Source organism: Bufo bufo, chromosome 6 (assembly GCF_905171765.1).
Source record: "Bufo bufo chromosome 6, aBufBuf1.1, whole genome shotgun sequence".
Lineage (NCBI taxonomy): Eukaryota > Metazoa > Chordata > Amphibia > Anura > Bufonidae > Bufo > Bufo bufo.
Window position 1 is genome coordinate 21,839,783 of NC_053394.1, and position 26,703 is coordinate 21,866,485.

The 26,703-nt window shown below is 41.5% G+C and overlaps 1 long non-coding RNA gene across 1 annotated transcript; it reads right to left on the reverse strand.

Moving 5' to 3' along the window:
• Window positions 1-2,876: 2,876 nt before the first annotated feature.
• On the reverse strand, window positions 2,877-22,638 carry LOC121006113. The gene is made up of 3 exons (XR_005780021.1): window positions 22,628-22,638; window positions 21,700-21,706; window positions 2,877-3,085 (listed from the first exon to the last, which is right to left on the reverse strand). It is a non-coding gene; the product is annotated as an uncharacterized LOC121006113 (long non-coding RNA).
• Window positions 22,639-26,703: the final 4,065 nt, after the last annotated feature.

Here is a 26,703-nt window from a genome sequence, read left to right on the forward strand (position 1 = left end):
AGGGGGAGGTAAGCTGCAATAGCGGAGGGGAGTAGCTACCCCACTGCTAACTATCAGATCCAACAATCTATCCCTCATGTAATCCAACTCACTTAGACGCTTCTCCATTGGCTATAGTAACATCACACCCTAATGGGCTGACGTCATCAGAGATAACAAATAGCCGGTGTTCCGTGAAATTTCCCTACCCTCGTCACTTCCTGTTGTGACGCGGCCGCACCAGAAATAACGTTCCCAGCTTTGGAATGAGGTGTGCCGCGCCGTGCAGGCGCACAACGACGGGCTAGGAATATTTCACACCAGAGTTGGGGAGAAGGGGCCACCTAATGCGCTTGCGCCTTACCTCTCAGCTGGCTCCAGATGATCAGACACCGCGTGTGCGCAATGAGTAGTAGGGAGATTTAACAGAACAAATGGCCATCAGATCTCCTGTCGGGGGGTAATAATTCAATTAAGAATTATTAATTATGGTCATAAAAATAATTAATCATAAAAAAATTAAATTTATAAAATTTGTCATAAATTCTTAAAATCATGACCTGGTGAATTGTAGACAACCTAATTGATACAATTCACATCTGAGTCCGACTATTTCCTCAGATAAATAAGTTCTTTTTGACGTGAGATGACGTTAATGATAAAATGTAGTTCTACATTATACAATAATACACAGGTATTATAAAAATATGCTGATTTATTGGTTACAAGATTATAAACATATATAAGTAAATAAACACAAAGATACATGCAAATGAATATATATATAGCGTTAATATAAAGCATTACAAGCTTAACAATGCATGTGAGTGGAAATAACTTGTCACATTATAACCAAGCTATTATTAAGTTAGGATATCAAAATATGAACATAAGTTATATATACTACTTCTGTTCAGAGAAAACCTCATGATATCAAGATGGGCATGTCTAATCCTAGACATCATTATAGAATGTTAAGTACACATCACATGACTTCAAGATGGGCAAATCCATTCAAGGATATAACTTAGAAGAGACAACTGTATCCTTCCGCCCCATCCTAGACTATTTTCCCATATATAACTTTGGTAAGGCTATTAAGACAAATAACAGGGATCTAGGATTTTGCTAGACCATATCTTAAATAGGAAGGATTTGAAATAATTTAATGCTTTGCTAGATTATGAGTCTAGATTCTTCTGCAGGTAGAATGAAGCCTCACAATATCCTAAGACTACATCTCAATATGGAGATGATCAATTCATTTAATTATTTATTTATTCGCCAATCTAGATGGTATAATTTCACCCACACTATCAAATTAGTCTTAATAAAATGAAATATCATTTTCTGTGTCTCTTACCAAGTCCTAGTAGGAATCTCACTTCTGCTTCTAGGAAAGCTGGGTGGTCCATCATAGCGCATCTCACCATGGCTTTCATCTTGATAGACCTCAACTTCTCTTCTCCTCTCTCTTTCTTTTCTCCTTTCTTTCTTCCTTTTCCCTTACTGTGTATGGCTTATGATCACAAACTTATCAGTTAGACACACCTTCCTAGTTTGGATCTTTCCAATCATTGTTGGATGGGCGTGACCATTGATAAAAAATGTGACATCATAACCTTACCCAGAATGCACTTTTGCTACTGTTGTAATGTCACCTACTGATACCTAGGTGGCACTGCTGTATAAGCTATTTGCATCATAGCATAAAGGGTTAACTTATTTAAGTCTGAATATACATTTTGACCTTAGAAGCTTTAATTCAAAGCTATAGGGATTAATTCTGACACTTGTAGCAATTAGAGACAGACCCCTAGGCGTCTCTCTGACAGTTTCTCACACTTAATTTATGGATCGTAAATAGCCTTGTTTTCTCACAGAGATATCAGTACCTCCTCTGTCATACCAAAGATGTGATTAATTGTTACAAAACACACATCTTCACAGACACTCTTCTTGAGACAGATATTCCCCTAATGAGAAATATATATATAATATACTGGATACATGTTGTCTTCGTAACATATAACAATATAATATAAACAAATATATATATGTCCTACTGATTGTCATATGCCAAGGACTAAGGCTCATTAAATGAATATATGAATTATATATTTTGCTTCATTAATAAATGCCTAATTGTATAGGTAATTATCACCAGCTGCACAGAGCTTATCTTTTTTTCTCCTGTCATAAATTTAAAAGTAGACAAGGAGGCATCTTCTCAGACTGGTACATTCATGAGAAGAATAACACTAAAGAGTATAAACCTTTGTGTGACCTTAAATTGGCCTACTCAAGACATACAAAATTGCAACTATAGTCGAGCATGGCTCTTAAAGGCAATGAACATCCATTTTGACAATAATGAATTGGATTTCAATGCATTTACCTATGAAAAGGCACAACAAATCCCCCCTTTTCAGCATATTCAATTTCGTTATTAGAAGGTTGAATAGGCTGAAACGCAATAAAGGGCTAAATGTTCCAAATCATTATGGATTGGGGAACGTAAGTTTTACCCTGGAATAAATTTATCACAAACTTTATGATTAGTTTAAAAACAAGTGTGTTACGTTCCTTGTATTAGTGATAAACACGTTGGTTCATAGAACGCATATAATACAATTGTTTCGTTCTTTTCTTTTATGACCACTGCAGAGAGAAAGACGTTTCGGTCGTTTTCTGGACTTTCTGGAAACGTGTCTCTAGTTAAGATCTTTCTTTGGTCCTCTAACTTAATAACGTTGCTGCTAAAATGAAAAACTGGAAGTAATAGCTTCCTGGTTTGTCAGCAACTGGCAACTCGATTTAGCGAGCGGTGTTTGGCATTATATCTTCATGTCTGCGATCTCGGATACTTTGTCATGTTGCACTGGTGTGATGTACTTTTGCAGCGGCTGTCGAATCTCCTGGGGCTCTGCCCACTTGTCCCTCCTGGATACATCTTGGATACATCTGGGTTGGCTCCGACTGGACGTCTCTTGCGTCACGGATAGCCTTGACCTCAGGTTCTCTTGGTTCCGGATACAAAGACTTTTAGGATTCCGCCATCTGCCCTTCCATCAACACGTGATCCCATCTTGGGCCATCATCTAAGCTTAAGAAAACAACAGACAGTATGAGTAACAACGCAGCAAAAACTTTATCAAACATATACCTGCCTAGTTTAGGCCTTTGACTTATGCCATACTTTAGCCAGCAGCAAGTTGAGGACTTTTATGTTTGTTTTTTTCAAAGAAAAACAAACTACAGGGTTTCCTCTGCTAGGCTAATATAGCCTTGGGTGTTATGCCTATTTAGGATAATAACCCAATCAATACTTTGAGACTACCTCGAAACAGAGTAATATATATGCGTCCATATATCTGCATGGAATACAGTGACGACAAGTTAGTCACAATTGATAGACAAACAATATGGTTAGTATAACTGTTCAGTCTCTTTTCAGTCATACGATACCACCACCAATCATATGAAATTTATGATGTGTCTCCATCTTCAAGTTTTAGATTTTTCAATCTCAGTTCAGCTCTTTGCGTTTTTAGCACTGAAATAAAACTCTACACAAACATTATGTTAATGATCCTGTGGAAAAAATTGATTAGTAATCAATATCATTAATCATTTATTGACTTGCTATAATTATTAATTCAATGAAGCCGTTTGCTTCGTTTATTGGACATTCCTATGTCAGCGAAGTATTAAATGACTTTTCCTTTACTCTTTATTCACTTCATGAGATAAAGAATTTACATTTAATGAAGTTGGGAGAATCTTACTCTTCCTTTCCATTAGGCTGACTTAAGAAATCAGCTCGCAGAGCAGCTCTGCGACCTCTGACCTTTTCACTGACATCTACCTAGACTCAAAAAATGTGCTCCTCACCCCTCCCTTAGGAGACTTTGTAAGGCAACTAGGATTAGTTAACAGAGCTATTTAGATACAGTTTTGCGCTTTTCACTACAAAACAAATTAGCAGGTTCTAGGTACTCTGCTTAAAAAATAATAATTCACAAACAGATAATAAAAAAAAAAAATCTGAAACGATTAATCAGAGTGAGATAAAAAAAACAATTCCCCCCTTAGGGGATTATCATATCTGCGGCAATTGCAAATTGTACATTAGGATCCTATAAGAAAGCATGGTTACACTAGCATACATGGCAATTAACCTGTTTAAAACTGTTCTCTTATAGATTCTATTTATCAATAACATTGGGTCAGACTTTATGTATAAAGTTCCTCTATTATCCTGTAACGCCCTGAGCTACTAAACTCAACCTCCCTGTATATGGGGGTAAATCTCCAACTATGGGAGTTAACTGGCCAGGAATTAATAGGAAGGTTCTTGAGTCAAACAAAGGACTAGAACCGGACCCTGTACCGCCTAGGCTAATGAGACCTACATCTGTTCCCTATTTTGGGACAATTTACTATTAATTTCTGGCAATACAAAAACATCAATTGTGTTTAGCATAGACAAACAACTCCTGAGTTGATTTACATGTAATGCACTGGTTGCATCCGTGTAATAACACTTTACTGCAACAACTCATCTGCGGTTCTGGTATGGGCTTAACCCCTTCAGTACCAGGACATTAATATTGAATATGTATAGACCACGCCCTTCTAAGGCTTGTAAACGTGATCTGGCTGTAGCATTCTAATGCCAGCAACAATATACATGACAATTTATCATTAATATGTCATCTCATCAATCAAATCTCGGTGGGACCTCCATTTATGTCGGGGGGTAATAATTCAATTAAGAATTATTAATTATGGTCATAAAAATAATTAATCATAAAAAAATTAAATTTATAAAATTTGTCATAAATTCTTAAAATCATGACCTGGTGAATTGTAGACAACCTAATTGATACAATTCACATCTGAGTCCGACTATTTCCTCAGATAAATAAGTTCTTTTTGACGTGAGATGACGTTAATGATAAAATGTAGTTCTACATTATACAATAATACACAGGTATTATAAAAATATGCAGATTTATTGGTTACAAGATTATAAACATATATAAGTAAATAAACACAATGATACATGCAAATGAATATATATAGCGTTAATATAAAGCATTACAAGCTTAACCCTTTCACGACTGCAATCTGTATATATACGTGATAGCTGCACATGCCCCGTGCAGCTACCACGTATATACACGTTCTGGCAGCTCTTTAATCCAAGATTGGCCCCTTGCCGGCAATCGATCCGATTGGTTAGTCTGTGCAGACTAACCAATCGGATCGCGGCAGTGTTAAAATGCCGGTTTCAGGCTCTGATCTGCGCTCTGCAGATCACAGCCTGAAATCGGTAATGTGTCCTGAAGCCCCCGATCTGTGCCCCCTCCTTGTTCATGTCCTGCCCCCGATGCGGTCCTGCCCCGATCTGTGCCCCCTCCTTGTTCTTGTCCTGCCCCCGATGCGGTCCGCCCCCTCCTGCACCGATCTGTGCCCCCTTCTTGTCCATCATCTTATCCTGCCCCCCCGAAGCGGTCCGCCCCCTCCTGCCCCGATCTGTAAGTAAAATGCTGCCCCCCCTCCCCCGTTTCCAGCGCTGCCCCCTGCCCCCGATGCGGTCCCCCTTTTGTGTGTGATGGCGGCGGCTCCATTCCTGAGCCGCCGCCATCAGCAGCGTGTGTCAGCTCTATGCTGACACTGCTGTAACCCCATAGATGCCGCAGTAGCGGCATCCATGGGGGTAATAGAGGGAGGGGGCCCCCTCTCTCTCAACCATCAGGGCTGCTGCGATCGCAGCGCCCGATGGTTGCCATGGCAACCGGACGCTTTGCAAAGGCGTCCGGTTGCCATGGTATAGGCGTCCAGTGCTGCCACCTACAGGCATCTGATTGTATTATACTTTGCAATGCAAGAGCATTGCAAAGTATAGTACAACCATCAGCCCCACTGGATCTTCAAGATCCAAGAGGGAACTGATAAAAAAAAATGTGAAAATAATAAAAGTAAAAATAAATAAATAAAAATGTAAAAAATAAATTTCCTTTTCCTATAAAAAAAAACCAAACAAACAGAAAACCACACATATTAGGTGTCACCGCGTCCGTAACGACCATCTCTATAAATATATCAAATCATCAACCCCGTCCAATAAACACCATAAAAAATAAAAAATAAAAACGGTGTAAAAAAATAAGCCATTTTTGTCACCTTACATCACAAAAAGTGCAACACCAAGCGATCAAAAAAGGCGAATATACCCCAAAATAGTACCAATCAAACCGTTACCTCATCCCGCAAAAAATGAGCCCATATTTAAGACAATCGCCCAAAAAATATAAAAGCTATGGCTCTCAGACTATGGAGACACTAAAACATAATTTTTTTGGTTTCAGAAATGCTATTATTGTGTAAAACTTAAATAAATAAGAAAAAGTATACATATTAGGTATTGCCACATCCGTAACGATCTGCTCTATTAAACTGTCACATGACCTAACCCCTCAGATGAACGCTGTAAAAAAAAAAAACTGTTCCAAAACAGCCAATTTTTTGGCCACCTTGTCCCATAAAGTGTAATAATGAATGATCAAAAAATCCTATGTACCCAAAAATGGTACCAATAAAAACCTCAATTCTTTCTGCAAAAAATGAGCCCCTGCACAAGACGATCGGTAGAAAAATAAAAAACATATGGCGTTCAGTAAAACCAATCCAGCAAAATCTGCCTTCCAAAAACCATGCGGCGCTCCTTCCATTCTGCGCCCTGCCGTGCGCCCTTACATCAGTTTACGACCACATGTGGGGTGTTTCTGTAAACCGCAGAATCAGAGTAATAAATATTGAGTTTTGTTTGGCTGTTAACCCTTAATGTGTTAAAGAAAAAAATGTAATAAAATAGAAAATCTGCTAAAAAAGTGAAATTTAGAAATTTCATCTCCATTTTCCTTTAATTCTTGTGGAACACCTAAAGGGTTAATAATGTTTGTAAAATTGGTTTTGAATACCTTGAGGGGTGTAGTTTCTACAATGGGGTCATTTATGGGGTTATACACTATTTAGGCGCCACAAAGTGACTTCAGACCTGAACTAGTCCTTAAAAAGTGGGTTTTGGAAATTTTCTTAAAAACTTTAAGAATTGCTTCTAAACTTCTAAGCCTTCTAACGTCCTAAAAAAATTAAATAACATTTCCAAAATGATGCCAACATAAAGTAGACATATGGGGAATGTTATGTAATAAATATTTTATGAGGTATCACTTTCTGTTTTAGAAGCAGAGAAATAGAAATTTAGAAAATTGCAAATTTTTAAAAATTTTTGGTAAATTTGGGATTTTTTTTAAAAAAAAGGAGATATATATTGACTCAAGTTTATGACTGTCATGAAGTACAATGTGTCACGAGAAAACAATCTCAGAATGGCGTGGATAAGTAAAAGTGTTCCAAAGCTATTACCACTTAAAGTGACGCATGTCAGATTTGTAAATTTTGACCTGGACACTGGGGCATCAATGACCTTTGGTCATGAAAGGGTTAACAATGCATGTGAGTGGAAATAACTTGTCACATTATAACCAAGCTATTATTAAGTTAGGATATCAAAATATGAACATAAGTTATATATACTACTTCTGTTCAGAGAAAACCTCATGATATCAGGATGGGCATGTCTAATCCTAGACATCATTATAGAATGTTAAATACATTCTGCCCCCCCTAACCAACTACACATCACATGACTTCAAGATGGGCAAATCCATTCAAGGATATAACTTAGAAGAGACAACTGTATCCTTCCGCCCCATCCTGGACTATTTTCCCATACAGTGGAGGAAATAATTATTTGACCCCTCACTGATTTTGTAAGTTTGTCCAATGACAAAGAAATGAAAAGTCTCAGAACAGTATCATTTCAATGGTAGGTTTATTGTAACAGTGGCAGATAGCACATCAAAAGGAAAATCGAAAAAATAACTTTAAATAAAAGATAGCAACTGATTTGCATTTCATTGAGTGAAATAAGTATTTGAACCCCTACCAACCATTAAGAGTTCTGGCTCCCACAGAGTGGTTAGACACTTCTACTCAATTAGTCACCCTCATTAAGGACACCTGTCTTAACTAGTCACCTGTATAAAAGACACCTGTCCACAGAATCAATCAATCAAGCAGACTCCAAACTCTCCAACATGGGAAAGACCAAAGAGCTGTCCAAGGATGTCAGAGACAAAATTGTAGACCTGCACAAGGCTGGAATGGGCTACAAAACCATTAGCAAGAAGCTGGGAGAGAAGGTGACAACTGTTGGTGCGATTGTTCGAAAATGGAAGGAGCACAAAATGACCATCAATCGACCTCGCTCTGGGGCTCCACGCAAGATCTCACCTCGTGGGGTGTCAATGGTTCTGAGAAAGGTGAAAAAGCATCCTAGAACTACACCGGAGGAGTTAGTTAATGACCTCAAATTAGCAGGGACCACAGTCACCAAGAAAACCATTGGAAACACATTACACCGCAATGGATTAAAATCCTGCAGGGCTCGCAAGGTCCCCCTGCTCAGGAAGGCACATGTGCAGGCCCGTCTGAAGTTTGCCAATGAACACCTGAATGATTCAGAGAGTGACTGGGAGAAGGTGCTGTGGTCTGATGAGACCAAAATAGAGCTCTTTGGCATTAACTCAACTCGCTGTGTTTGGAGGAAGAAAAATGCTGCCTATGACCCCCAAAACACCGTCCCCACCGTCAAGCATGGGGGTGGAAACATTTTGCTTTGGGGGTGTTTTTCTGCTAAGGGCACAGGACAACTTATTCGCATAAACGGGAAAATGGACGGAGCCATGTATCGTGAAATCCTGAGCGACAACCTCCTTCCCTCTGCCAGGAAACTGAAAATGGGTCGTGGATGGGTGTTCCAGCACGCCAATGACCCAAAACATACAGCAAAGGCAACAAAGGAGTGGCTCAAGAAGAAGCACATTAAGGTCATGGAGTGGCCTAGTCAGTCTCCGGACCTTAATCCAATCGAAAACCTATGGAGGGAGCTCAAGCTCAGAGTTGCACAGAGACAGCCTCGAAACCTTAGGGATTTAGAGATGATCTGCAAAGAGGAGTGGACCAACATTCCTCCTAAAATGTGCGCAAACTTGGTCATCAATTACAAGAAACGTTTGACCTCTGTGCTTGCAAACAAGGGTTTTTCCACCAAGTATTAAGTCTTTTTTTGTTAGAGGGTTCAAATTCTTATTTCACTCAATGAAATGCAAATCAGTTGCTATCTTTTATTTAAAGTTATTTTTTCGATTTTCCTTTTGATGTGCTATCTGCCACTGTTACAATAAACCTACCATTGAAATGATACTGTTCTGAGACTTTTCATTTCTTTGTCATTGGACAAACTTACAAAATCAGTGAGGGGTCAAATAATTATTTCCTCCACTGTATATAACTTTGGTAAGACTATTAAGACAAATAACAGGGATCTAGGATTTTGCTAGACCATATCTTAAATGGGAAGGATTTGAAATAAGTCCTTCCGGTGGGAATCCATCACTTAGCTTGGCGAAGAATGTTCTATCAATATATATATATATATATATATATATATATATATATATATAAAAGCAATTATTTAATGCTTTGCTAGATTATGAGTCTAGATTCTTCTGCAGGTAGAATGAAGCCTCACAATATCCTAAGACTACATCTCAATATGGAGATGATCAATTCATTTAATTATTTATTTATTCGCCAATCTAGATGGTATAATTTCACCCACACTATCAAATTAGTCTTAATAAAATGAAATATCATTTTCTGTGTCTCTTACCAAGTCCTAGTAGGAATCTCAATTCTGCTCCTAGGAAAGCTGGGTGGTCCATCATAGCGCATCTCACCATGGCTTTCATCTTGATAGACCTCAACTTCTCTTCTCCTCTCTCTTTCTTTTCTCCTTTCTTTCTTCCTTTTCCCTTACTGTGTATGGCTTATGATCACAAACTTATCAGTTAGACACACCTTCCTAGTTTGGATCTTTCCAATCATTGTTGGATGGGCGTGACCATTGATAAAAAATGTGACATCATAACCTTACCCAGAATGCACTTTTGCTACTGTTGTAATGTCACCTACTGATACCTAGGTGGCACTGCTGTATAAGCTATTTGCATCATAGCATAAAGGGTTAACTTATGTAAGTCTGAATATACATTTTGACCTTAGAAGCTTTAATTCAAAGCTATAGGGATTAATTCTGACACTTGTAGCAATTAGAGACAGACCCCTAGGCGTCTCTCTGACAGTTTCTCACACTTAATTTATGGATCGTAAATAGCCTTGTTTTCTCACAGAGATATCAGTACCTCCTCTGTCATACCAAAGATGTGATTAATTGTTACAAAACACACATCTTCACAGACACTCTTCTTGAGACAGATATTCCCCTAATGAGAAATATATATACACTGCGTGCAGAATTATTAGGCAAATGAGTATTTTGACCACATCATCCTCTTTATGCATGTTGTCTTACTCCAAGCTGTATAGGCTCAAAAGCCTACTACCAATTAAGCATATTAGGTGATGTGCATCTCTGTAATGAGAAGGGGTGTGGTCTAATGACATCAACACCCTATATTAGGTGTGCATAATTATTAGGCAACTTCCTTTCCTTTGGCAAAATGGGTCAAAAGAAGGACTTGACAGGCTCAGAAAAGTCAAAAATAGTGAGATATCTTGCAGAGGGATGCAGCACTCTTAAAATTGCAAAGCTTCTGAAGCGTGATCATCGAACAATCAAGCGTTTCATTCAGAATAGTCAACAGGGTCGCAAGAAGCGTGTGGAAAAACCAAGGCACAAAATAACTGCCCATGAACTGAGAAAAGTCAAGCGTGCAGCTGCCAAGATGCCACTTGCCACCAGTTTGGCCATATTTCAGAGCTGCAACATCACTGGAGTGCCCAAAAGCACAAGGTGTGCAATACTCAGAGACATGGCCAAGGTAAGAAAGGCTGAAAGACGACCACCACTGAACAAGACACACAAGCTGAAAAGTCAAGACTGGGCCAAGAAATATCTCAAGACTGATTTTTCTAAGGTTTTATGGACTGATGAAATGAGAGTGAGTCTTGATGGGCCAGATGGATGGGCCCGTGGCTGGATTGGTAAAGGGCAGAGAGCTCCAGTCCGACTCAGACGCCAGCAAGGTGGAGGTGGAGTACTGGTTTGGGCTGGTATCATCAAAGATGAGCTTGTGGGGCCTTTTCGGGTTGTGGATGGAGTCAATCTCAACTCCCAGTCCTACTGCCAGTTTCTGGAAGACACCTTCTTCAAGCAGTGGTACAGGAAGAACTCTGCATCCTTCAAGAAAAACATGATTTTCATGCAGGACAATGCTCCATCACACGCGTCCAAGTACTCCACAGCGTGGCTGGCAAGAAAGGGTATAAAAGAAGAAAATCTAATGACATGGCCTCCTTGTTCACCTGATCTGAACCCCATTGAGAACCTGTGGTCCATGATCAAATGTGAGATTTACAAGGAGGGAAAACAGTACACCTCTCTGAACAGTGTCTGGGAGGCTGTGGTTGCTGCTGCACGCAATGTTTATGGTGAACAGATCAAAACACTGACGACAGAATCCATGGATGGCAGGCTTTTGAGTGTCCTTGCAAAGAAAGGTGGCTATATTGGTCACTGATTTATTTTTGTTTTGTTTTTGAATGTCAGAAATATATATTTGTGAATGTTGAGATGTTATATTGGTTTCACTGGTAAAAATAAATAATTGAAATGGGTATATATTTGTTTTTTGTTAAGTTGCCTAATAATTATGCACAGTAATAGTCACCTGCACACACAGATATCCCCCTAAAATAGCTAAAACTAAAAACAAACTAAAAACTACTTCCAAAAATATTCAGCTTTGATATTAATGATTTTTTTGGGTTCATTGAGAACATGGTTGTTGTTCAATAATAAAATTAATCCTCAAAAATACAACTTGCCTAATAATTCTGCACTCCCTGTATAATATACTGGATACATGTTGTCTTCGTAACATATAACAATATAATATAAACAAATATATATATGTCCTACTGATTGTCATATGCCAAGGACTAAGGCTCATTAAATGAATATATGAATTATATATTTTGCTTCATTAATAAATGCCTAATTGTATAATGCCTAATTGCACAGAGCTTATCTTTTTCTCCCGTCATAAATTTAAAAGTAGACAAGGAGGCATCTTCTCAGACTGGTACATTCATGAGAAGAATAACACTAAAGAGTATAAACCTTTGTGTGACCTTAAATTGGCCTACTCAAGACATACAAAATTGCAACTATAGTCGAGCATGGCTCTTAAAGGCAATGAACATCCATTTTGACAATAATGAATTGGATATCAATGCATTTACCTATGAAAAGGCACAACACTCCCCACCCCCACACTGCGCAGGCACGGTGATCGGATGGATGTTTGGTATAAGAGATCTCACTGTCCGCTGGTGCGCACGCGCAGTGTATCCCGACGGGAGTAGTTAGCCGCACTTGAGCACTGGCCCGTAAATTTCCCTACCCTCTAACCGCTGCTGAGGCTTCCAGCGCATGGGCAGTGTCGGCCGCTGTCCAGCTGAGAGGTAAGGCGCAAGCACATTAGGTGGCCCCTTCTCCCCAACTCTGGTGTGAAATTTTCCTACCCATCGTTGTGCGCCTGCGCGGCGCGGCACACTCCTCCTTCCAAAGCTGGGAACATCACGTCCGGTGCGGCCGCATCACAACAGAAAGTGACGAGGGTAGGGAGATTTCATGGGTAGGGAAATTTCACGGAACACCGGCTATTTGTTATCTCTGATGACGTCAGCCCGTTAGGGTGTGACGCTACTATATCCAATGGAGAAGCTTCTAAGTGAGTTGGATTACATGAGGGATAGATTGTTGGATCTGATAGGTAGCGGTGAGGTAGAAACTCCCCTCCTCTATTGCAGCTTACCTCCCCCTTCTTCATCTGTACGTTCAAGTCTATACTCGTCATGCCGTCGCTCCGCGCATTTGTGCAAGAACTTAGAGTTCCTGCGCTGCTGCCCATACTACTGTTCAGAGTTCACTGCTAGTGATGAGCGGCAGAAGCAATATTCGAATTTGTGATATTTCGCGAATATTCGCCATATATTTGCAAATTTGAGAATTCATGATCTCAATAGAAAATTTGCGATCAACACTAAGCTGTAGGCAACTTTCCTATTGGTTTCTAGGGAAGTTGCTAAGCTCAGACAAAGATATTGCAGATATTTGCTATAAATTTGCGATAAATTTGCAATCAACAATATTCGCGAATATGAATATATAGCACTATATTCTAAATATTTGCGAATTCTCAAAGTAGCGATATTCGCGACTAAAATTCGTAATTTGAATATTCGCGCTCAACACTATTCCCTGCGCATGACTGTGGACTTAGTCTCCTTAGCTATCAGATTTCTCACGTAATCTGCACATGTCCTAAGACTTAGTTCAAGCAAATGGATACTTTTAGATATTAGTATCCTTAATGGCAACTCTTAATCAGAGATTTTATTGCAATTTCATTTCAATAGCGCTTCTCTGTGCCATACAGCTGATGGTCACATTACTAGTGTGTTCCACTATTTATTCAATAATTAAATTTACATTATCCCATTATTATATTAACAATAGGAATGTATATGTGCCAATATGTGCCAATGGTTCTTTTATAAATTCTCTTGATTCATGTATCAAATACTACATGTAACACCATCAGATGTATTGCAAGTAGCTGGGAACCTCTAATTAGCCATATACACTAGTACATGATGATATACTAGTACTAATACTTTAGCAATGCTTTTTCAATTATTTTACGCATCGTATTGTTTGGATTAAATTTGTATATATAGCTCTCCATGGATAGTCCAGATCTTCAAATGTCGGCCACTATTATCATTAATCATGAAAGCGTGACAATACCTCAACTATTTTATTACTTGTTTAAGACATTGTTTACTGTTCCTCTTCCTCATAGTGTTGAAGGTCTACATTACAGGAAGGACGAGTAGGTAAATCCTTCATTTAGGGGATAGGCTATTTAGTCTATAAATCCATTTTATCTCCTCATGTTGAAGTCTTCTATCAATGTCGCCTTGTCTGGGGCCTTATTTTATTCTGGTTACTCCCCAAAATTTCAGGTTTGTAATATTGCCCTTATGTTTTTCCCTCACGCGCCTGGCCAGTCCTGTGTCTTCTCCAGTATTTATACTGCCGAAGTGTTTTCAGATCCGCCTTCTTAATTCTTGGGTAGTCTTCCCCAATTTGGGCCAGTCACATTTGATAATGTACACCACACCTTTTGTTTTACAGTTTATATAATCCAGAATTTTCTAGTTTCTTCCATCAACAGGGTTTGTAAATGTTTTGGTAATTAGCATCCGATTACAAAACCTACAGTCCCCACAGGGATATGATCCCTTGTGGTTTAGCCAGGTTGTTTCCTGTTCCCTTCTTTGGGGTTGATAGTGACTGTGTACTAGCATCTCTTTTAGATTTCTTCTTCTTCTATATGTAACACTAGGGAATCTCAGTATAGCCTGCTGGATATCTTTGTCCGCCTGAAGAATGTGCCAATGGCGTTTCAAGATGCGCAGGACTTTTTCATGTTGGATATCATATGTACCTATACATCGTATGTTTTTTTTTTCCTCTCCTTTTTTAGTCTTGTTCCCCAATAATTGTGATCTCACTGCCTTTTTGCTTTGTTGTATGCCTTATGTAGGCGCTTCTTTGAATAGCCCCTATTTAGGAATCGTTGATAAAGTGTACTACACCCCCTTTCAAAAGCTTCCTCAGTGGAACAGTTCCGCTTCGCTCCTAAATACTGCCTCACTGGAATGCCCTTTATGAGGGACTGTGGATAGAAGCTTTACCAGTGTAAAAAGTTGTTGGTTGATGACTTACGATATATTTCTGTTTGGATACTGCCGTCAGATTAAAGTGAGATTGTCAGTCCTATTTGGTTCTCATTCAAATGTTGAACAAATTCATGAAAACGTGCTTCTGTATTGTCCCAAAAAATCAAAACATCATCAATATAACATCCCCAAAATAAAATGTGATCTGTGTACTTTCTATAAGTGTCAGTGAAAACTATACGATCTTCCCACCGCCCTAAAAATTCATTTGCAAAACTTGGTGCACAAATCGTACCCATAGCGGTACCAAGTAGCTGTAAATAAAATTTCCTGTTAAATTAGAAATAACTGTGCTTCAACAAAAATTCCAAAAGTGTCAAAACGAATTGATTGTGCTCGTGATATTGTACCCCTTTTGTGTTGAGGAAATATTTCACCGCTTTCATGCCTAGATTATGTTGGATGCTTGTGTACAAGGCCTCAACATCCAAGCTTGCTATAGGTGTTTGCTGATTGACCTGAATCTCCTGTAATCTGACAACATTATCTTTTGTGTCTCTGAGATAAGAGGGAAGTGATTTGACAAAAGGAGAGATTATTTGATCTACATATTCGCTAATGCCTTTGCACAAGCTTTGGTTGCCTGGAATTGGTTCTCTTTTTTTGTGTATTTTGGGTATCACATAAAAAGTAGCTATAGTGGGGTGAGGTCTGAAAAGCATTCTATATTTTTCCTTGGTGATAAGATTCTTTTCTTTGGCTAGTTTCAGAAGATTTTTGAGTTCTACAACATGTTTATCAGTTAGATCCGCACTAAGCTGTTTATATGTGCTTTCATCTTGTTAACAATGTCATTGCCATTTTTTCGTAATAGTATTTTTCCAGTAGGACAACATTGCCCCCCTTGTCCGAGGGCTTGATAATAAGGTTATCGTTTTCGACTAGATCTTTTATGGCTACTTGTTCTTCTCTCGTTAGATTGCAATATGTGTAGTTTCTATTTGCTTTAAATTTTTGTAAATCTCTTGTCACTACATCCACAAAGGACTGGATATTTGCATATTTACCGAATGGTGGAGTGAACTTTGACTTGGGAGTTATTGTACTGAAGGGGAAAGGGGGGGCTAGGGACTACTATTTTTCCTTCACTTTCTCCCCTCAAGAGTTCCAATGTCTCAATAGCAGTTTTTTCTAATTATTGTAATATTTCTGGATCTTTCTCCTTAAAAGGGTTGTCCGGGTTCAGAGCTGAACCTGGACATCCCTCCATTTTCACCCAGGCAGCCCCCCTGACTTGAGCATCGAATCAGTTTATGCTCCGATGCTCTCCTTTGCCCTGCACTAAATCCGGTGACGTACTGGGCTCTCTATGGGGCTGCCAGGAAGCCCGGTGACGTCACCGGCACTGATGGGCGGGATTTAGCACTGCCCTAGCCAGTAAAATGGCTAGGGCAGCGCTAAAGCCCGCCCATCAGAGCCGGTGATGTCACCAAACACACTGCCAGGTGGAAGCTTCCGCCCAGCAGTGTGTTATGATAAGCAAAAGAGCCCGTACCATGCGCGATTTGGCGCAGGGCAAGAGAGGGCATTGGAGCATGAGATGCTCCGATGCTAGCCTCAGGGGTGCTGCCTGGGTGAAAATAAGCTCTGAACCCGGGCAACCCCTTTAATTTTAAATTCCTTATGTAGGGCTAATTTTCTAGCTAACAGGTTTATGTCCTTTACCCATAGAAAGCAGTCAAATTGAGGGGCAGGTGTAAACGATAGACCTTTACTTATGAGGCTTTTGTATTCTGGTCGCAACATTATTTCTGTTTTATTGATGATTTGCATTCCTCCATCAGTATTTTCTTTATCTAGATTTTTTGGTCGTAGCCCCATTTGTCCCTGTCTCTGAGTTGTACTCTCATTCCTAAAAAAAGTTATCTACCTCCTAGGAAACTGTTTATTAAGTTAAGGAATAATAAAAGCTAAGTTTGATTCCGCACATCGGTGTGGGGCTAAGAGGTATATGTACAGTCCTAACGGACATTAGTGGTTTAAATACTTGGCAGAGTACTATTCTCCTCCACCAGGGAGACCTATAGTCTCTGGAATAGGCTCATTAACAGCCAATCTGTCACAGTACCTGGATCATATGTTGCAACCATATGTAAAGAACATCCTATCATATTTGAAGGCCACTACAACAGTTGTCAACTTATTTGAAAACTTGACATGTAAGCCTGGTTGGATCATGGCAACGTTGGATGTTAGTTCGCTCTATACATGCATCAACCATGAGCACGGTATACATGCAATAAAAACTATGCTATCCCAGAGAAAAGACTTGAAAATGGAACAGTTGCAATTCATCCTGGATAGCATTAATGATGTGTTAACACATAATTATTTTTACTTTTATTCAAAATATTACTTACAGTTGATGGGCACCGCCATGGGCACCAGATTCGCCCCCAGTTATGCCAACTTGTTCATGGCAGCTTGGGAACAGAACATAATAACACCCAGGCTAGGGTCGGGTCTTGTGCTCTGGCGGCGCTACATCGACGATATTATACTGGTATGGGATAGGCCACATGACTTTTTGGTGCGATTTTTGGATGAGCTAAATCACAACGAGCTCAACCTTAAATTCACGCTGAACATCAGCACACAAGTGGTGCAATTCTTGGACCTCAACATAGAAATAAATGGCCCCAAATTCTTGTGTAGCACATACCAAAAATCAGTATCGAGGAACAGCTTTATTTTGAACACAAGCTGTCATTTGCCTCGATGGCTGTTGAACGTACAGACAATTTCATAGGTTGAAGCAGCAAATTTGGGGTTGCAAGGAGCTTCTACTATTAGTAAAAAAAATAAGAAAAAGGATCCATAATTACACCTTGGATGACCCTAAAGGGGTTTTACAGGTGTGGTACTTGTGGGAATTGTAGAACAACAAAATTCCCAAGGAAAACCACAAAAATAATCTCCCAAACTAATTTGTATGAATGGAAGATTAATGAAATATTATCATGCAATAGTGAAGCTGTTATTTATGTTGGAGTGCCCATGTGTGAAACAATATGTGGGTCGCACCAGTAGGACCCTCAAGATCCTGCATCCTCCCACCGAAACCAGTCATTACATCAGTGAAAGTCAGCCCCGCTGGATTAAGGTTTTGTATATGATGCCTGCATAATGTAATATCACTACCATATATAATGTTGCTAGTATGTAGTGTCAACACTAACATACATGAGAAGAACGTATATTTTATGATTTAATGTGAATTTGATATAGCCCTGTTTAGTATATAAAAGTATCAGTCACGGTCAGGTCCAGGCTTTGACTCCAACTTAGGCTCCTTATAAGGAGCAATATGTCCCCCTTTTCTTCATTCGATATTTTGCCACTGAGGAAGAAACCCATGTGATTTTGAAACGCGTCTGTCTAGAAGATTGACTGCACCCCTGTCATAATCTGTGATAAACCTTCAGAACATCAAAATCCCGAATATCTATTCTGGTGATTGAAAAGTGGAAGTGCGCAAGCGCAAAGTTATAACATCGAAGTGAAACAACTTGTGGGTCGCGAGCGTCCGGAAATCCGTACTGCGCAGGTGCTCAGTGTCGCTAGCAACCGGAGAACACACGTGGAGCGGTCAGCATCCGGAAAGCTGTACTGCGCAGGCGCGCAGCGTCACTAGCAACCAGAGAACATTTGTGGAGCGGCCGGCACACGGACTGCATATTAACAGATGTCACCTTGCAGACTATTATCAATATCGGGTAAGAAGCGCATAGAGCTACAAAAGAGAACTACCCATCATACTACAAAGGCGGCGAAGCGACTGGACATGTAAGTGGACCTGCGCCCCACGATTAATAATTAGAGATGGCCTTGCGGTTCGCCCGACAGTCGTTTCGCAGCGAACTTTGCGTGTTTGCGATTCGCCGAACATGCGAACATATGGAGAAATTTGCGCCCGCCATATTCTTTAACATTGTGAAGAACTTTGACACATGACAAATCCATCAGGTGGTATAGGACAACCAATTGAGACGTTTCAGCACATGGACATACCCCCTACCTTATAAATAAAATTACATTCAGTGTTTTGCCAGTGTAGGGAGAGGTCGCTGTGTGGAGCAGGGACAGGCTGTTAGGGACACCAAACGCTAGCTAATAGGGCCACAAAAGACATTTTAAGGACTGGTATAGGTGTGCTGTCGATATGTGTGACAGAGGGGTGCGATATACTTATACTTTTATAATGAGTCGAAAACACATAGATCTATACAGTGATCACCTGGAAGTCAGGGGCCTAGGGGCTAGGGGCTTACTAGGGCCATTTTTATATAGGGTAAGGTTTCGGACGGGGTCGCTCTTATCAGGGCGGGTGGTCTGTGGTTAGGCTATCAGGGCCAGAATAGCACCCCCTGTAGGGCAATATCAGGGACAGTTCTTTGCCCACCCTGTCCTTCAACACCACATCATCATCTAGACCAGGGATAGATGTTTTTTTTCTTTCCCTCCTGGATTCATCGATGTGCACTGGAACCCCCCGGATTGTGGTAGGACATATGGTTTCTGATTTAGTGCTGCCCAGTACTTGTTATTGCCGACCACATCTATGCTTTTTGGTTAAAGCGAACCTTTCACCTCATTTTCACTTTATAAACTAGCAACAGTACCTTATGGATTATCTTCAGTGTGTTCTTATACATGTTAGTGCCGCTTTCCATGCGCCGTCTTCCTCATTCGCCGCGCGATCCCGTCTTTCTTGCGGACACAAACGCGATCCTGTAACAGAATCGCGCATGCGCCGTACGCGATGCCTGCCTGTCTGCTCTCCTGTCTGCTCTCCCTCCCATGCGCGCGTTCCCCTATCTTCAGGCTCCAAGTGCCCCACGTGATCACTGTAGACTTGCCATCTGCGGCAAGTCTACAGTGATCACGTGGGGCACTTGGAGCCTGAAGATAGGGGAGCGCGCGCACGGGAGGGAGAGCAGACAGGCAGGCATCGCGTACGGCGCATGCGCGATTCTGTTACAGGATCGCGCTTGTGTCCGCAAGAAAGACGGGATCGCACGGCGAATGAGGAGGACGGCGCATGCGCAGGATTCACAAGCGCGGTCCCGGCGACTGAGCCGGCTGTCAATTACAGAGCATAGAGGCGGGGTTAGGGCAGGGGAGGTACAGCCAGAGGTGAGGGAAGGGATACCCCCTTGACTTGTTGCGTAACTGTTGGAGCAGGAAATGTGAACTTTATAAGACGATTTTTTCAAGAATAAACATCGCAGGAAAGCGGCACTAACATGTATAAGAACACACTGAAGATAATCCATAAGGTACTGTTGCTAGTTTATAAAGTGAAAATAAGGTGAAAGGTTCGCTTTAACTTTAATAATTTCATTTATTTTCCTTTTGAGGGATATCTTTTCCATTCACACGTCCTCAAAATGGGTCTGCATCCGTTCCGCAATTTTGCGTAACGGGTGCAAACCCATTCATTTTCAATGGGGCCGGAATGTGCTGTCTGCATCCGCGGATCCGCACACTTCCGCATCTGGGCTTCCGTTTCCGCAAAAAAATATAACATGTCCTATTCTTGTCCGCAATTGCAGACAAGATTAGGCATTTTCTATTATAGTGCCGGCGATGTGCGGTCCGCAAATTGCGGAATGCACATTGACGGTGTTCGTGTTTTGCGGATCCGCAAAACACTTACGGACGTGTGAATGGACCCTCATAGTAACATTATTAAAGGTTACGTTTTATCTTTATGTATATTCTAATGGATTGCCTTCCATGTACAATGTTATAATATACTTTCTATGTTAGACAGTATATTATAGTGCATTTGTATTGTGCGGCAGCTATATAGAGGGACAAGCGTTATTGAAACAAATAATTTCTACTGGTGTGATATACCAGTTGTCCCCCAAAAAAACTGATTGAAGCGGGGTGTTATATACCAATATTCTTTCTTTATAGGGCATTTGGGTACTGTATAGTGCATTTGCGCATGCGCGTACGCAAAAATTATATTGCCGATATCTTGCATTGAAAACAAAAATGAATGGAGATCGCAAATTCGAATAATGCATCTGGTTTGTCACTGTCCATGTTGTGGGACTATTTGTGCACTTCTAGTAATTATTTCTTGGCTGCAAATATGAGCTGAATGTTTTTCAGGTTCTCCTGCCTTTAAAATGAATAGGACCCGCCGTTAACATGCGGTTTGCGAACATTTGATCGCGTTCGCGAACCGTCCTGGCAGATGTTCGTCCATCACTATTAATAATCATTTAACTCATATACCACTGTGAATTAAGATACTGGACACTCACCTAAGTCCCATAGAACTTTCCATTTTCCATTATCATGTTGGAAGTTCAGTATACCAATCAAGAAAATCTAAATGAAAACAACATAGGGTTGCAGTCGAAATATCATATAGTAAGCTGCGAGAGCTCCGCAGCTTAATAGAAAGGAGGGACCGTGACTATTATAACTACACTGCTATTTTGAGCCAAATTTTTCTGCCACCCTATCTGTCAGTCCCTCCACTGGCTGTTACACCAGTTACTTGTAAAGCCCTATCAGATTTCACTCCTTCCTATTGTATCTACTGTACTTCTCTTAATCTGTTGACTCTCACAGAAATGTGGATCCAGCACTCTGACACTGCTTCTCTCACTGCTCTACATTATGGTGGCTTACATTTTTGTCATACACCCAGGCCTGAGAACAGACATTGTGGTGGTGTCATAATACTTATTTCCCCACAATATTCTTTCCAGGTCATTCGCCCAATACCATCACTCTCCTTGAGAGTGGCAGTGGTATACCAACCCCCAGGCTCACCAGCCCAATTCGTAGATCACTTTGCTGCCTGACATCCTGACTTCCCATTCTCAGAATTAACATCTCTAATATTGGGCAACTTTAACATTCACCTAGACAGTCCTATCTCTTCATCTGCTTCACATCTTCTATCTCCAGCCTCCTCCCTTCGCCTTTCACAACTTTCTAAGGTTTCGTTCACATGAACGCGTGAAGCCCGTGCCGTGGACCTTAAATTACGGTCTGCAGTGCATGGGCACCGTCTGTGTGGCAGGCGCATGGGGACTGTAGTGTGTGTGCATATATATGTATATATATATATATATATATATATATATACAGTATACTGTCTTCTGTAGTGTGTATATATACAGTACAGACCAAAAGTTTGGACACACCTTCTCATTCAAAGAGTTTTCTTTATTTTCATGACTATGAAGGAATCAAAACTATGAATTAACACATGTGGAATTACACTGCTCAAAAAAATAAAGGGAACACTTAAATAACACAATGTAACTCCTAGTCAATCACACTTCTGTGAAATCAAACTGTCCACTTAGGAAGCAACACTGAGTGACAATCAATTTCACATGCTGTTGTGCAAATGGGATAGACAACAGGTGGAAATTATAGGCAATTAGCAAGACACCCCCAATAAAGGAGTGGTTCTGCAGGTGGTGACCTGACCACTTCTCAGTTCCTATGCTTCCTGGCAGATGTTTTGGTCACTTTTGAATGCTGCCGGTGCTTTCACTCTAGTGGTAGCATGAGACGGAGTCTACAACCCACACAAGTGGCTCAGGTAGTGCAGCTTATCCAGGATGGCACATCAATGCGAGCTGTGGCAAGAAGGTTTGCTGTGTCTGTCAGCGTAGTGTCCAGAGCATGGAGGCGCTACCAGGAGACAGGCCAGTACATCAGGAGATGTGGAGGAGGCCGTAGGAGGGCAACAACCCAGCAGCAGGACCGCTACCTCCGCCTTTGTGCAAGGAGGAACAGGAGGAGCACTGCCAGAGCCCTGCAAAATGACCTCCAGCAGGCCACAAATGTGCATGTGTCTGCTCAAACGGTAAGAAACAGACTCCATGAGGGCCCGACGTCCACAGGTGGGGGTTGTGCTTACAGCCCAACACCGTGCAGGACGTTTGGCATTTGCCAGAAAACACCAAGATTGGCAAATTCGCCACTGGCGCCCTGTGCTCTTCACAGATGAAAGCAGGTTCACACTGAGCACATGTGACAGACGTGACAGAGTCTGAAGACACCGTGGAGAACGTTCTGCTGCCTGCAACATCCTCCAGCATGACCGGTTTGGCATTGGGTCAGTAATGGTGTGGGGTGGCATTTCTTTGGAGGGCCGCACAGCCCTCCATGTGCTCGCCAGAGGTAGCCTGACTGCCATTAGGTACCGAGATGAGATCCTCAGACCCCTTGTGAGACCATATGCTGGTGTGGTTGGCCCTGGGTTCCTCCTAATGCAAGACAATGCTAGACCTCATGTGGCTGAAGTGTGTCAGCAGTTCCTGCAAGATGAAGGCATTGATGCTATGGACTGGCCCGTCCGTTCCCCAGACCTGAATCCAATTGAGAACATCTGGGACATCATGTCTCGCTCTATCCACCAACGTCACGTTGCACCACAGACTGTCCAGGAGTTGGCAGATGCTTTAGTCCAGGTCTGGGAGGAGATCCCTCAGGAGACCGTCTGCCACCTCATCAGGAGCATGCACAGGTGTTGTAGGGAGGTCATACAGGCACGTGGAGGCCACACACACACTACTGAGCCTCATTTTGACTTGTTTTAAGGACATTACATCAAAGTTGGATCAGCCTGTAGTGTGTTTTTCCACTTTAATTTTGAGGGTGACTCCAAATCCAGACCTCCATAGGTTAAAAAATTTGATTTCCATATTTTTTTTGTGTGTGATTTTGTTGTCAGCACATTCAACTATGTAAAGAACAAAGTATTTCAGAAGAATATTTAATTAATTCAGATCTAGGATGTGTTATTTTTGTGTTCCCTTTATTTTTTTGAGCAGTGTATATACATAACAAACAAGTGTGAAACAACTGAAAATATGTCATATTCTAGGTTCTTCAAAGTAGCCACCTTTTGCTTTGATTACTGCTTTGCACACTCTTGGCATTCTCTTGATGAGCTTCAAGAGGTAGTCCCCTGAAATGGTCTTCCAACAGTCTTGAAGGAGTTCCCAGAGATGCTTAGCACTTGTTGGCCCTTTTGCCTTCACTCTGCGGTCCAGCTCACCCCAAACCATCTTGATTGGGTTCAGGTCCGGTGACTGTGGAGGCCAGGTCATCTGGCGCAGCACCTCATCACTCTCCTTCATGGTCAAATAGCCCTTACTCTCAAAGTTTTCCCAATTTTTCGGCTGACTGACTGACCTTCATTTCTTAAAGTAATGATAGCCACTCGTTTTTCTTTACTTAACTGCTTTTTTTTTGCCATAATACAAATTCTAACAGTCTATTCAGTAGGACTATCAGCTGTGTATCCACCTGACTTCTCCTCAACGCAACTGATAGTCCCAACCCCATTTATAAGGCAAGAAATCCCACTTATTAAACCTGACAGGGCACACCTGTGAAGTGAAAACCATTTCAGGGAACTACCTCTTGAAGCTCATCAAGAGAATGCCAAGAGTGTGCAAAGCAGTAATCAAAGCAAAAGGTGGCTACTTTGAAGAACCTAGAATATGACATATTTTCAGTTGTTTCACACTTGTTTGTTATGTATTAAAGGTGGAAGAAGTTCTGAAATGATTTATCTTTGTCTCATTTTTTGACATCACAGAAACCTGACATTTTAACAGGGGTGGACTTTTTGTATATATGCGTATCCAGGATCAAGGGTTGAACGCTGGCACCCGGATTGCTATATATAAGGAGTGCTGCCCTGTTTCGTGAATTTTTACTGTCCACTGCAGTATATACACAGTACACTGTCCTCTGTAGTACATATACTATCTGGTAAATAACTACTGTGAGGGGCACATATCTGGGCGTTACTACTGTGAAGGGGACACAATGGTGGCATAACTACTGTGGTGGCATTTAGGGGACTGGGTGGGATTAGGTGTTTAGTTACATTTTGGGCGGAGTTAGGGGCGTGGCCTAGTGCATAAAACATTTGCTGCGGCGCGCTTCGCAAATAGTGTCGCTCTTCCTTCTTTTTAAAAGTTGGGAGGTATTAAATCGGCCTATGTCTTTCACCTGATTCAGTGTGTGTATGGCCTCCAATATGTAGGCCGCACCCCACAATAACCAGTGGAACATCAGAAAGGGCCTGCTGACACAAGGGCTATCTAGACACTACACCCTTTTCCATAAACAAGAATCAGATCGTATTAGGGTGATGCCTTTAGACTACCATATATCCCGGAACACCTATATAATAGGTTTGAGGTGCTTGAACTGAGGGAAATGTACTGGATATATAAACTTTGTGCTATCATTCCTAGTGGTTTATATGTGAAACCATCATTCAGGTATTGTCACTACCAGAGCTTTGGGACGTTCTCACAGCTCTGTTTCTCCACCCCTGTGATGATGTCACTACTAGAGCTGGGAGGAGTTTTCTGTTTCCTTCCTCCCAGCTGCGTTTGATTTCCCTGCCTTTATATTCCCCCTCCTCCTATTGTAGGTGTGGATTATATTTCTCATTTGGGTTGTAGCTCTTGCTTGAGTATCTTCCCTTGCATGCTATCCTTTCACTGGACCTGTGTTCTGCTGCAGCAAGTACTCCGGATATTGCCAGCCTGTCTTTGGATCCGTCTTCACTTCGGCTGCAGCCCCTTCAGCTAAGTGTGCAGACATTGTTGTGTATCTGTGTGTTTTCTGACTGGATCCGAGGCGACCACGGTTCCCTCCATATACTGAGCAGGGCACCGGTGGCCGTGCCCCTTCCACTATTGTAGGGGTTACAGTGCTCATCAGTCTTAGGCTACTTTCACACTTGCGTTCGGGGTTCCGCTTGTGAGTTCCGTTTGAAGGCTCTCACAAGTGGCCCCGAACGGATCCGTACAGCCCCAATGCATTCTGAGTGGATAAGGATCCGCTCAGAATGCATCAGTGTGGCTCAGTTTCGCCTCCGTTCTGCTCAGCAGGCGGACACCCGAACGCAGCTTGCAGCGTTCGGGTGTCCGCCCGGCCGTGCTGAACCAAACGGATCCGTACAGACTTACAATGTAAGTCAATAGGGACGGATCCGTTTGAAGTTGATACAATATGGTGCAATTTCAAACGGATCCGTCCACCATTGACTTTCAGTGCAAAGTCAGGACGGATCCGTCTGACTAACTTTTAGACTTAGATTTTTTTCTGAAATATAATGCAGACGGATCAGTTCTGAATGGATACCATCGTTTACATTATAGGAGCGGATCCGTCTGTGCAGACACCAGACGGATCCGCTCCGAACGCAAGTGTGAAAGTAGCCTTAGGTACGCGGGCATGCCTCCTTCCATCATTTGGATCCGGGCATGGGCTTAGCAGCATAGGGAGAGCTTTCGAGGGTCTGACAGGGGTAACCTTTATCCTCCCTAGTTTGGGTCCGGTCAATAGCTCTATTTTCTGTGCATGCTCTTGTTGCTCACATACAGCCGTGACATTATAATCCACCAAAACCGTCTTTTTTGACATGGATCCGCTCTCTGGCCTGGTTGACCGCATGCAGGGTCTTTCTTTGGAGGTAGCGGATCTCCGTCAATCTATGACTCAGCTTCAAGCATTGGGCTCTGCTCCGGCCCATGGAGTCTGTTGCGAGCCAAAGGTCTCACTTCCGGAAACGTTCTCCGGGGCAGTGAGAGTTTTGTTCGCTTCAGAGAGGCATGCAAACTCCATTTTTGCTTGTGTCCACATTCCTCTGGTAATCAGGAGCAGAGGGTGAGGATTGTCATCTCCCTGCTCAGGGGTAATGCTCAGACTTGGGCTTTTTCGCTGCCATCAGGGGATCCC